Source organism: Plectropomus leopardus, chromosome 8 (assembly GCF_026936395.1).
Source record: "Plectropomus leopardus strain MGB_pleo_1.0 chromosome 8, ASM2693639v1, whole genome shotgun sequence".
Lineage (NCBI taxonomy): Eukaryota > Metazoa > Chordata > Actinopteri > Perciformes > Serranidae > Plectropomus > Plectropomus leopardus.
The window spans coordinates 1,536,001-1,548,102 of NC_142183.1; the positions used below are offsets into that span (position 1 = coordinate 1,536,001).

Here is a 12,102-nt window from a genome sequence, read left to right on the forward strand (position 1 = left end):
CCCCTAATTGTAATAACACTAAAAACAGGCAGAGAAACACAGCTGTCAAGCACCTCTAGTTAAACACAACACAAAAACCAGTCAAACCCATAAACATGTGCAACTGTCTACAATGATTTCAGTGATTATTTGAATAACAGTCATGTTTGCAGCGTACACGAAAACAGAAAAAGGCTTACTGCAGTAAAACCACGCAACGATATTTTCTCAGTACTTAAAAATTCACTCAAACTCTCGGACAGAAATCAGCTCAGACATTTTCAGGTCCTTCTGAAAATGACTACATGTGTATTTTAAAACTTTTTTCTGTTTGAGCCCAACATCAACAAAATATTGTGAAGACGCAGAGCATAATGGGTGTGGTTTGTACTCACGTACGTACACAGATAAGAGAGAAGCAGTATGAGCAGAGATTTCTATACGAAAAGCAGCCAGTGAAACAGAGAAGGCCATACAGCAGCAGCAAACAGTGTGTTCAAGGTTTCATAGCCAGAAATAAAAGATAAAGCACAATAATAACCAGCTTCTTGAGGCACTGGTCAGATGTATTCATAAAGAGTACATCATTGTAGTCAGAAGCAGCCAACTAACTAACCAGAAAATCTGCTAACTCAACAACCTGGTAACTAAACAACCAGCAGAGACACCGCATTAATTTAAAGACTAACCACTCACTGTAACACACAGACGTAAAAAAGCAGACTGTTTCTGACAGTGACACACCAACACACAGTAAAACACCGTAAATCTGGATGTTTTTGGAGCCAGAAATTGACAAAACAGTGAACTCATGATTTTACTGCATTATGAAGTACTTTTATTTTTAGGACAAGTAGGCCTAGTATTCTAGTAGTACTATAATCAATTTAACAGTAGTATACTGTTGTTGTGAATACTGTAGTGTCAGAGTAAAATAATTTCATGCTGGTAAGTAGAGCTGTCAGTAGTTTGACACATTTTAGGTAAAATGTGTTACAGTGGTGGCTAACCAACGAGCTAACCTGCAAAGTAAAGCACTTCACATGTTAACTAGCACACTAAATTATTAGCTAACCAACAAGCTAAAATCCAAACTAACCACAGCAGCCTACTAACTTAACACCTCACCCACCAACTAACCAGAAAACAGACAAGACAACCACCTGACAGCTAACCTGCTAACTGACCAAACGAGTAAACTAAGCAGAAACTGAGGTAAAAGCTGGCTAACAAACAAGCTAACATGCTAGATAACCAGCTAAACCAAACCAAATACATAGCTAACTAACTTCCTATAGTAACACACTAAAGTCTCAGATAACTAATATGCTAACCAGCAAACCTGCTAGAAAACCATCTAACCTGCTAACAAACTAACTAACCTGGTAACTAATAACCAGAGACCTAGCTTAATGACTAACAGGCTAATGTTACCATGCTACACAACCAGCTAACCTGCTAAACAGTCTGCTAATTAGCCGACTAACCTGCTGACCAAACCAACTAGTAAACAGCAACCTGCAGAAAACCTCCTCTCATGCTAACTAACCAGCTAGGCTAAACAAACATGCTAAGAGCCAGCTAACATGCTAACAAACATGCTAACAAACAGAGTGAACTCACCTGTAACTTTACAGCAGCTTCATGGCGACTTTAATCCAAACAAACCGGCTAAAGTCCCGTTAGCATCCACAGCCCATCCACAGCGTTTGTAGCTCTAAACTAAACGAAACTAAACTAAACTAAACTAAATCAAATCAAATAAACTCTGTTACATTAAAATGGTCCGTATTTAAACTCTGTTTCGGTTTAATTTCGCTCAGAGAGCCTCCCTGTCTGTCTGTCCGTCCGTTAAATGTTTGATTTGGGATTCAAACTGACAGGACCCGCTCCGGTGTTGCATTATGGGAAATGTAGGATCCAGCGTTTTTTGAGGGTTTGACCTGAGCCTGTAGTGTAATCAAGGTCTTCGCTGTTATTTCAGCCGTCAGTCGAGTATCACGTTACAATAAAAGAATTATTCAGCTTATTTTGACAAAAAACATTGAAATATAATTTTTTATCACTGCTTCTCGATTAAATATTTATAATTAAATCGATCTTTTTGTTGTTGTTGTTTGTGTCTTTGACTTGACTGACTTGACTTTGACTCACCAAAACTATTAACATGAAACAAAAAAGGCAAAACATTATGATGAAATAATTTACTGTGAATTTTAAAGAAAACTTGCTTAATTTTTTTTTGTCTTTAAAACTTTTGGGCAATTTTAAATTAGAAAAAAGGGGTAATTTTTCTTCAAAAATGTATGGTTTGGAAGGCATGTTCTCTTTGTTTTTAAAATGGTAATTTTGATTTGTGAGAAAATATTGGTGATTCTTTTTTTCAATTTTCCTTTTTTTTCTCTAAAAAATGCTGTGGATCTTTGAAGAAGAGATTTCAGTCAGTTTTTTTGGTGATTGTTTTACTGTAAAAATAATTATTTAAAATCTTTAACAATTTTTTAAAAAACTTTTTTATGCTTTTTATTCTTTCAGATTTTTCGGCAATTAGTGTTTCTTTGGTCTTTTTGTTTTCTCTTAAATCTTTTGGTGATTATTTTTCTTAAATTGTTTGTTGTTGTTGTTGTTGTTTATTTTTGGAATTTTTTTCCTCTAGAAATTCTTGGCATTTTTTCTTGGCTTTTTTTTTCTCTAAATTTTTTGCCCTTTTTTAAAAAGAAAACATGCCTTCCAAACCTACATGTTTTCATAAAAAATTGACAAAATTACACCATTTGTGATGGTGGAGACAGGGTTATGCATTTTTGCCAAATCACTCAGGATGGTTCAAAGAAAAAGATATGAAGCTTCATCCCTGTCCACTGATAAATAAAGAAAAGTGTGTGATAAATGTCCAGGATTCAGAGTTAAAGTGGAAACACGCCTCACAGGTCAAACTAAACCGTCTGTGTGACTCTCGTTCTCTGATTAACTGGTGCAAAGTTTGGTCAAACATGTTCATCACAAAAACCAAAAATATTCACTTCACATGAATAAAAACCAAAAGCGTCGCGTCGTCTCGCTGACTGAACGTATCTGACGGAGGCCGTCAGATACGTTCAGTCAGCGAGACGACTCAGAGCAACCAGCTAAAAGCTGTTTCATCAGCAGAGAAAACGGAGCACAAACAGGATTTGGGGATTTCAGGCAGACAAATGAGCACGCTGCGGAGATCAGCAGTCGGTCCACACAGCGGATCTGTCAGGCCAAACTACCCAGCAGCCCCTGCAGCGGCGTGCTCACTCTCCATGTGTTTATTTATTAGTTTTGCCCCGATCGCTCCATTGGCTGCTCGGCCACCCGTGACATCACATAACGAGCCGCCGGCGGACCCACGCCCACCGTGGAGGACACGGGAAGGAGAGGGGACCGGGACAGGGCTTTATTTTTACCTGTCACACACACAGAAACACACACACTGTTGTCACGGAAACACAAGGCCGCTCTGCGTGACCTCAGGCTGTATGCAAAGCAATGCAAACACTGTGTGTGTGCGTGTGTGTGCGCGTGTGTGTGTACATCCACATCCAACCTGCCTGAACATGCCTCTGCTCCCCAAAGACACACACACACACACACACACACAGACACACACACAGAGTTGCCATGGTGACGCTGACAGACAGTTTAAGTGGTGTTTGAGTTTGTCAGGTGTGTCATCGCTCCGTTCAGCTCTCTGTTGTCACCTGTTGCTTCTCCACCTCAACACAGTTTCCCTCCATCAGCTCATCAGGAGGAGACGAGTGACGACAACACACACACACACACGCACTAACACACACTGATACACACACACTGCTACACGCGTCCTCACAGTGGACTCCTGAAACTCCCAAATCTCATTAACAAACTTTCAGACCGCCGTTTGTAGATTAAAACACGGATCAAGATTCAGCTGCTCGCCGTCTTTTCAACTCTCTGATAACTTCAGAGGCAGATTTTAGGAAGATTTGAGTTTTTGAGGTGAAATAAAAGTGCCGTCCCACAAGTTTCTGACTTTTTTAAAACTCGGCAAGAACATTTAAACAGAAAATCAGAGAAGTATTTGAAAACTGACTGAACTTTTTTTTTTTTTACAGTTAAACTTAAGTTAGTTTCGTTTTATACATAAAGTGATGATTTTAACTTTTTAAAAAGTAACAGTGAGCTTTTTCTAAACTATTTTCATTATCTATAAATCATAAGGTTTGTCAGATAATTTTTTTTTTTAAATCCCAAAACCTCCTGTAAAATATGTAAATCATTATTTATTTTTTTTTTACTTATTTTCTGGTAATTTTTCCTAATTTCTCATTAATTTCTGGGTCATTTCTTCTTTCGTCACTCATTGCCTTCTTCCTGTGTTTTTGAAAGCACTCAAGCCAGTTTGGTCCAGTTTCAAAGGGTTAATATGTGGCCACAAGTATGTGGACACCCCTTCCTGAAGACTTTTCTCTTTGTTTCTGATTTTTATTAAATCAAACATTTGTTCACATTTCACACTGCACTGTAGCTTTTATTCTTGTATTTCATACCTGTCTTAGTGTGTTTTACCTTGTTTTATTGTCTATTCTCTAAGGTTTTTTATGCATTAAATGTCCTTTTTTAATGTGTTTCTTTTGCACTTTGCCTCGATGACTTTGATGTTTTATGTGAAGCGCTTTGAGTCGTCTTGTTGCTGCCTGAATAAACCAGCCGCTCCTCTCTCTCTCTCTCTCTCTCTGTCTGTGTGTTTTAGCTGCAGGATGTTCAGCTAACAGACTGGATGTCCACATACTTTTGGCCACTTCCTGCCACGTTTTCACATTTTATTTCCATCCCATAATGATGTTGTTATCAGGAGGAACTCAGCCTGCCAGAAAATATCTGCCGCTTTATTTCCTGCAACACAACAAATCACTATCGATTACTTCCTCTATTGATGATGTTGTTTGTCAGAGAGTGTGTGTGTGTGTGTGTGTGTGTGTGTGTGTGTGTGTGTGTGTGTTGTAAGTGAACATTGGGAGGCGTGTGTGTGCTCGTGTGCGTCCTGACAGCAGCTGAGGAGAGAACATGAGCACTGCTGTCCGACAAACACCGACGCAGAACAGATTTGTTATTTTGTGTTTGGGAGCTTCTGCAGCGGCTTTAACAGGATTCACTGAAACCTTCAGGGAAATTTACAGCTCACTCCCGAAAAAGAGAGGAACAAAAAGAGAGACAGAAGCTCAAGAAAACGCAAAGAAGAAGTCACAGATGTGGAGCTGTGTGTTAACATCCGACCTCAATCCTCTAATTTAACCTCCGGAGATTAAGACCAGCCCCTAATCCACACACACACACACACACACACACACACACACACACACACACACAGAGGCCTGGTTCTCATGTGTTTCTTTCTCTGCTGTTATAAAATATTTTGTTGTTTTTTTGAATCTTTTGAATCATTTTGACCAAAATAAATAAATAAATAAATAAAAATCAGACCGAAGTGAAATTAAAATAAAGGAAAGAGGAAATGAAACATGACGAGCTGAGGTCAGCTGCTGGATTAGAGACACAGAGAGAAACAGCTGTTCACTGAGCACACACACACACACACACACACTCAGATAAAGTGCTGTATCTGAGGGCCTGACTGACTGACTGAAGCCGCCTCGCTGATCCTCTAACATAAATATTAATAAAAAACATCCAAACACACGTAAACATGCGTGTTCCTGAACGCCTCGTCCAGGAACACGCATGAGATTAACACGTTAATAACACGCCACAGTTCATTATCATGGCTGTATGTGTGAGAAGTGGGTCATGTGAAGGGTTAACAGAGTTTGCGTTTAATGACCTCGATCGTTGGACTCTGGCTGTTAGTTTGCAGCTGGAACGTCACCGTGACACGTGTGACACACGTGTGTCATAAAGCCGCTGCTGATCAACACAAACATGCTGCTGTCACCAGCGTCACAGTGCATCATTTATATGTTTTTCACTCAGACTGTTTTAACCCTTTGAAACCGGAGCAAACGGGCTTTAATTCTTTCAAACACATGGAGAGGCAGAGGGCAAGTTAAGAAGAAACGACCCAGAAATTAGTAAAAAGGACAAGAAAATACCAGAAACTGAGTAAAAACAAACAAACCAACAAAGAAGCACACACACTTAAAAAAAACCTGCTTAAACAATAAAATTATTCCATAAAAAAACTCTAAAAATATAATTATGATCACTTTAATTATAGTTCTTTCAAAAATTTTTACTTGCTTTTAAAAAGAAAAAACTGAATAAAAAATGTATAAAACATTTCTCACCAAGTTGCTTGTTGTCTTTGTTTTTGTTTCAAGAAGAAACCAAACCAATGTGCTCATTATTGTGCTATATTATTATTACTATTTTACTGGTATATTTTCATATGTACCTTTAACTTTTGAAAACCTGCAAATTGGCTTGATTTTTTTATTTTTTAACATATCAGGTCATTTCCTTGTTACCTTTTGCTACTTTTTGTGATTTAAGTTTCTCTCTCAGTTTTCTCTGGTTTCAGCGGTTTGAATGTTTGTCGACGGCGTCTGCATACAGCATAAAAGCAGACGTGGATCCAGGTGTTAAAGGGTTAAATTTCTATTTTGTGTCTTTGCCTCGACTCAGAGGAACTGTAGCTCTTTTGTGGCGGTGATTTTTGCTTCCCTCACCCGTTCTCCTCCTATATTTTCCTCCTTTATTCTCCTCTCCTCTCCTCTCCTCTCCTCCTCCCCCCGGTTTGTGTTTAATATGGCCGCCTGGCTGTTCACCTTGAGTCACCTCGGCTTCCTGCTCAGACTGTGGAGAGGAGATAAGAGCGCAGAGACGGAGAGATGCTGTCGTTCTTTACCCAAACGGTTTTTTCCCTCCGTATCATCTCAAGTGTCTGTTTGGAAACACTCGTCTCCTCCTCTCTCTCTCCTTATCTCCCCCTTCATCACCTCTCTGCTTTATCTCCTCCTGCTCCTCCTCCTCCAAAACTTTTCCAGGCCTGGAAATTATTATTTACAAAAGCTGAGAAGGAGGAAAGGAGAATAAGGAAAGTGGAGGAGGAAAGTATGAAGTAGGAGAGGAAGAATAAAGAAGGATGAAGGTGAAGGAAAGAGGAGGAGACAGAAAAGGAGGACAAAAATGGACAGTTGGAGTCGGGAGAAAAGACGGACAGAGGACGGAGGAAGAGAGGGAGTAAAGAGGATCAGGAGGAGGAAGCGATGGAGGACGGACGGCCTTTGGCTCCATAAAAACCTCACTGAGCTCAGCCGACCGCTGCGTCATTTTCTGCCTCAGCGCTGAAGCAGTTAACCACCACACACACACACACACACACACACACACACACACACACACACACACACACACACACACACACACACACACACACCTCTGCCAGTCATAAAATCCCTGGACCCTGCAGGGCAGAGCGTGACGAGGGCAGAGGGCGTCCCGGTGTGTAGGTGTGTGTGTGTGTGTGTGTGTGTGTGTGTGTCCAGTGAGACAGAGACATATAAAGTAGCACAGAGGTAAAAACTGTCTTTATGGCTGCAGAGAAAAAATCCTGCTGAGAGCCAAAGAGGAGCAGGAGGAGGAGGAGGAGGAGGAGTCAGGTGATGAAGATAAGCCTGATGAAGGTTTAAATGATGATGAAGATGATGTCAAACTGATATTAACACAGAGCTCCTAAAACTCAAAGACTCTGACTGAACTGAAGGTTTCTGCTGCTTTTAAAGGAGCAGTTCGCCCAAAATCACAAAGAAATCCTTTAATGCCCAGACACACCAAACCGACATCACAGAGCGACATCACAGAGCGCCGTCACAGAGCGATGTCACAGAGCGACATCACGGAGCAACATCACAGAGCGACGTCACAGAAGACATCACAGAGAGACGTCACAGAAGACATCACAGAGCGACGTCACAGAAGACATCCCAGAGCGACATCACAGAGTGACATCACAGAGCGACATCACAGAGCGACATCACAGAGCGACGTTACAGAGTGACATCATAGAGTGACGTCGCGGAGGTCATCAAAGAGCGATATCATAGAGGGACGTCACAGAAGACATCACAGAGCGACGTCACAGAAGACATCACAGAGCAACATCACAGAGCGACGTCACAGAAGACATCCCAGAGCGACATCACAGAGCGACATCACAGAAGACATCACAGAGCGACGTCACAGAGTGACATCATAGAGCGACGTCGCAGAGGTCATCAAAGAGCTATATCATAGAGGGATGTCACAGAAGACATCACAGAGCGACATCACAGAGTGAAAAATATATGTTTTTAAAGCACTAGCGATGGACTTATGTTTTTATTCTGACTTAAGGGGAGGGGCACGCAACTTTAAATGTCTGTTTTGTCTATATATTAGCACCGATTTTTTCTTTTTTCTTCCAGGGCTTTTCCAGGTTTTCCATGACCGTACGAACCCTTTCATATGTTTGTGGTCCAGCAGTAAAGAGAGGGATAAAGTTTGTTTTTGAGAAAAGAAACGGCGTCAAAAAAAAAATCTGTGGACAAAAATGTCTGTCTTTCTCTGTCTCTCTCTTCATCTCTGTCTGTCTGTCTCTGTCTCTCTGTGTCTCTGTCTCTGTCTCTGTCTCTGTCAGCTGTCACTTCCATTGCCGTTACCTGTCAGTCAGGCTGCAGATGGAGGCGTTTGCGGCGGCGGCTGCCAGCGACTGTACACTTGGCAGAAGGTCCTTTAACACCTCGAGTGTCTCTCTGTCTCTGTCTGTCTCGATGTCTCCAGAGACGCTGTGACAGCTCTGATTGTCACTTAGCATCTGCTGCAAATTACTGCACTCTGCTCCGAGAAATACTCCAACACTCAGACCACCACTGACACCACCGAGACGGAGGCTGAGGCGGAGACTGAGATGGAGACCGAGACCGAGACCGAGATGTAGGAACATGTACGTAGTCACGTGTGTCTCCACAGCAATGCGCCTAAACTACAGAAACATCTGGACTCACACGTCGTCCACATCGTCCCTCTGCTGGAGGTAAAAAAACACTCCAGCTTGTTTGTATTTGTTTTAACCAATCACAGTCGTCATGGGCGGGGCTAAGCAATGACGGTGAAAACGTCTTTTACTGGAACGTTTTCTCACATGGAGATGAGCAGCGTCAGTAAAATGACAAAAATAAAAATTTTAAAAAGCGTGTGTCACTGTGTGATTCAACTTTCAGTGAGAACAAAATAACTAAACATTTTTGCAAATTGCAAGAACTTTGTAGTTTTAGAATATTTTTGTAAGAAATGTAAAAATACATAAAAGTGTCATAATCACAGAAGAGATTTTTTTGGTCTGAAAATATTTTCTGCTTTAAACAAACTGACAGATTAAATCTGAGCCAAACTCTGCTCACGTTTTCAGCATTTTATTCTCCTGCTGCCGACAACAAGCAGCCATGTTGTTTCTGTGTGTGTGTGTGTGTGTGTGTGTGTGTGTGTGTGTGTGTGTGTGTGTGTTCCTGCAGACAGAGTTCAGCAGCCCAGCGTACAGAGCAGCTGTACAGCATCTGACCTCTGACCCCGCCCACAGGTGTGTGTGTACGACCTCCTGAGTCACACCACCTGCTACCTACACACACACACGCACACACACACACGCTGTTAACACACACATAATGATGTGTGCAGTGTGTGTCCTCTCCTCCTCCTCGTCTCTCTGCCTCCATTCACTGTCACTCGCCTGCTTTGTTCTTGTGTGTGTTATTGTGTGTTTTCAAGTGTGTGTGTGTATGTTATCGTGTGTTTTAATGTGTGTGTGTTATTGTGTGTTTTAATGTGTGTGTTATTGCGTGTTTTCGTGTGTGTGTGTGTTATTGTGTGTTTTCGTGTGTGTGTATGTTATTGTGTTTTAATGTGTGTGTGTTATTGTGTGTTTTCATGTGTGTGTTATTGCGTGTTTTCGTGTGTGTGTGTGTGTGTGTATGTTATTGCGTGTTTTCGTGTGTGTGTGTGTGTGTGTGTGTGTGTGTGTGGTGTGTGTGTGTGTGTGTGTGTGTGTGTGTTGCGTGTTTTTGTGTGTGTGTGTGTGTGTGTGTGTGTGTGTGTGTGTGTGTGTGTGTGTGTGGTGTGTGTGTGTGTGTGTGTGTGTGTATGTTGCGTGTTTTCATGTGTGTGTGTGTGTGTGGTGTGTGTGTGTGTGTGTGTGTGTGTGTGTGTGTGTGTGTGAGCCGCCTCGGGCCTGATTCCGTTCCACTTCGCTTGTGTTGTTGGAGCAGGTGGCAACACAACACACACACAAACACACACTCACACACACACTAACAGAATTATGTTTGTGGTGTTTTTTGATTTCTGGCTCCACATTAAAGTAAAACACACACACACACACACACACACACACACACACACACACTCACTCACTCACTCACTCACACACACACACACTCAGTGATCTCAGAGGCGTCTCGGTGGCTCCAGCAGGATCGGGGCCCTGAGGGGGCGACCGAGATAGACTCAGACAGAGAGAGAGACTGAGGGTTCTTCTGGTTCTCTGAAGAACGTCTTTAAATACACTGAAAATGAAAGAACCCACATTCAGAGGACTGTTACCACAGAGTACTTTACTCTGGTACTACTCTGAGGTACTCTACTCTAGTATTTTCATTTTCTTTTGTGCTACTGTTTCATACTCATACTGCAGTACACTCAGAGGGAAATACTACACTCTGTACTGCAGTACACTCAGAGGGAAATACTGCACTCTGTACTGCAGTACACTCAGAGGGAAATACTGCACTCTGTACTGCAGTACACTCTGAGGGAAATACTACACTCTGTACTGCAGTACACTCAGGGAAATACTGCACTCTGTACTGCAGTACACTCAGAATGAAATAATGCACCGTACTGCAGTACACTCAGAGGGAAATACTACACATTGTACTGCAGTACACTCTTGAGAGAAATACTGCACTCTGTACTGCAGTACACTCTGAGGGAAATACTGCACTCTGTACTCCAGTACACTCAGGGAAATACTGCACTCTGTACTGCAGTACACTCAGAACGAAAGAATGCACTGTACTGCAGTACACTCAGAGGGAAATACTACACCTTGCACTGCAGTACACTCTGAGGGAAATACTGCACTCTGTACTGCAGTACACTCAGAGGGAAATACTGCGCTCTGTACTGCAGTACACTCAGGGCCGTATCATAAATGGGCCCCCGGGCACAGATACACAAAGGGCCCCTTCACGTCTCCTTCAGACGAGCAACACAGACTTTGAGGTAATTTTGTGTCCATATGTAGTTGTTTTGTGTCTTTTTGTAATTATTTTATGTCTCTTTGTAGTAAGTTTGTGTCTTTCAGCTGTTGTTTTGTGTCTCTTTGTAGTTGTTGTGTCTCTGTTGTCCTTCTGTCTATGTGGCTGTTATGGGTCTTTTTGTAGTCATGATTGTGTCTTTGTGAGGTATTTCTATGTCTGTCTGTGGTCATTTCATAGTAGTTTTGTACCTATTTGAAGCTGTTTTGTGTCTCTTTGTGGTGGTTTTGTCCTCTCTTGTAGTTATCTGTGTCTCTTTGTATCTTTGTAGTGAATCTGAAACAACTTCAGTCTGATTGGAGCTCGATCATCCTGCAGCAGTAGACTTCACTCAGACATGACGGTCTCTAAACAGAGGGGGACAGCTGAACCTACGGAGAACCCGTCCCTGTCTGTTAGCACACACACACACACACACACACACACACACACACACACACACACACACACACACACACACACACACACACACACACACACACACACACACACACACACACACACACACACACACACACACACACACACACACACACACACACACACACACACACACACACACACACACACACACACACACACACACACACACACACACACACAGGATTAGGTGGTGCAGAGTGATGTTGGTGTTCAGGAATGTGTGTTTTAGAGGGAAATAATGAGACTGTTCAGTGGGACAAAAGGTCCTTTGTGACCAGAGACAGACACAGCTTCATGTCTCCGTCGTACCTGTTCTAACCTGTGAAAACACACACATCTGAGCGGGACAAGACACCTGAGCGGGACAGAACACGGGGACGCTGCTGCG

General features: G+C 42.1%; 1 protein-coding gene across 2 annotated transcripts in view; it reads right to left on the reverse strand.

Moving 5' to 3' along the window:
- Positions 1-3,001, reverse strand: part of LOC121947793 (uncharacterized) — a 177,725-nt gene extending 174,724 nt beyond the window's left edge. For both annotated transcript variants that reach the window (XR_015777162.1, XM_088080710.1), the window contains exon 1: positions 1,603-3,001. The gene's annotated coding sequence lies outside the window, so the exon portion shown is untranslated. The remainder of the gene's footprint in view (positions 1-1,602) is intronic.
- Between the last annotated feature and the right edge of the window lie 9,101 nt (positions 3,002-12,102).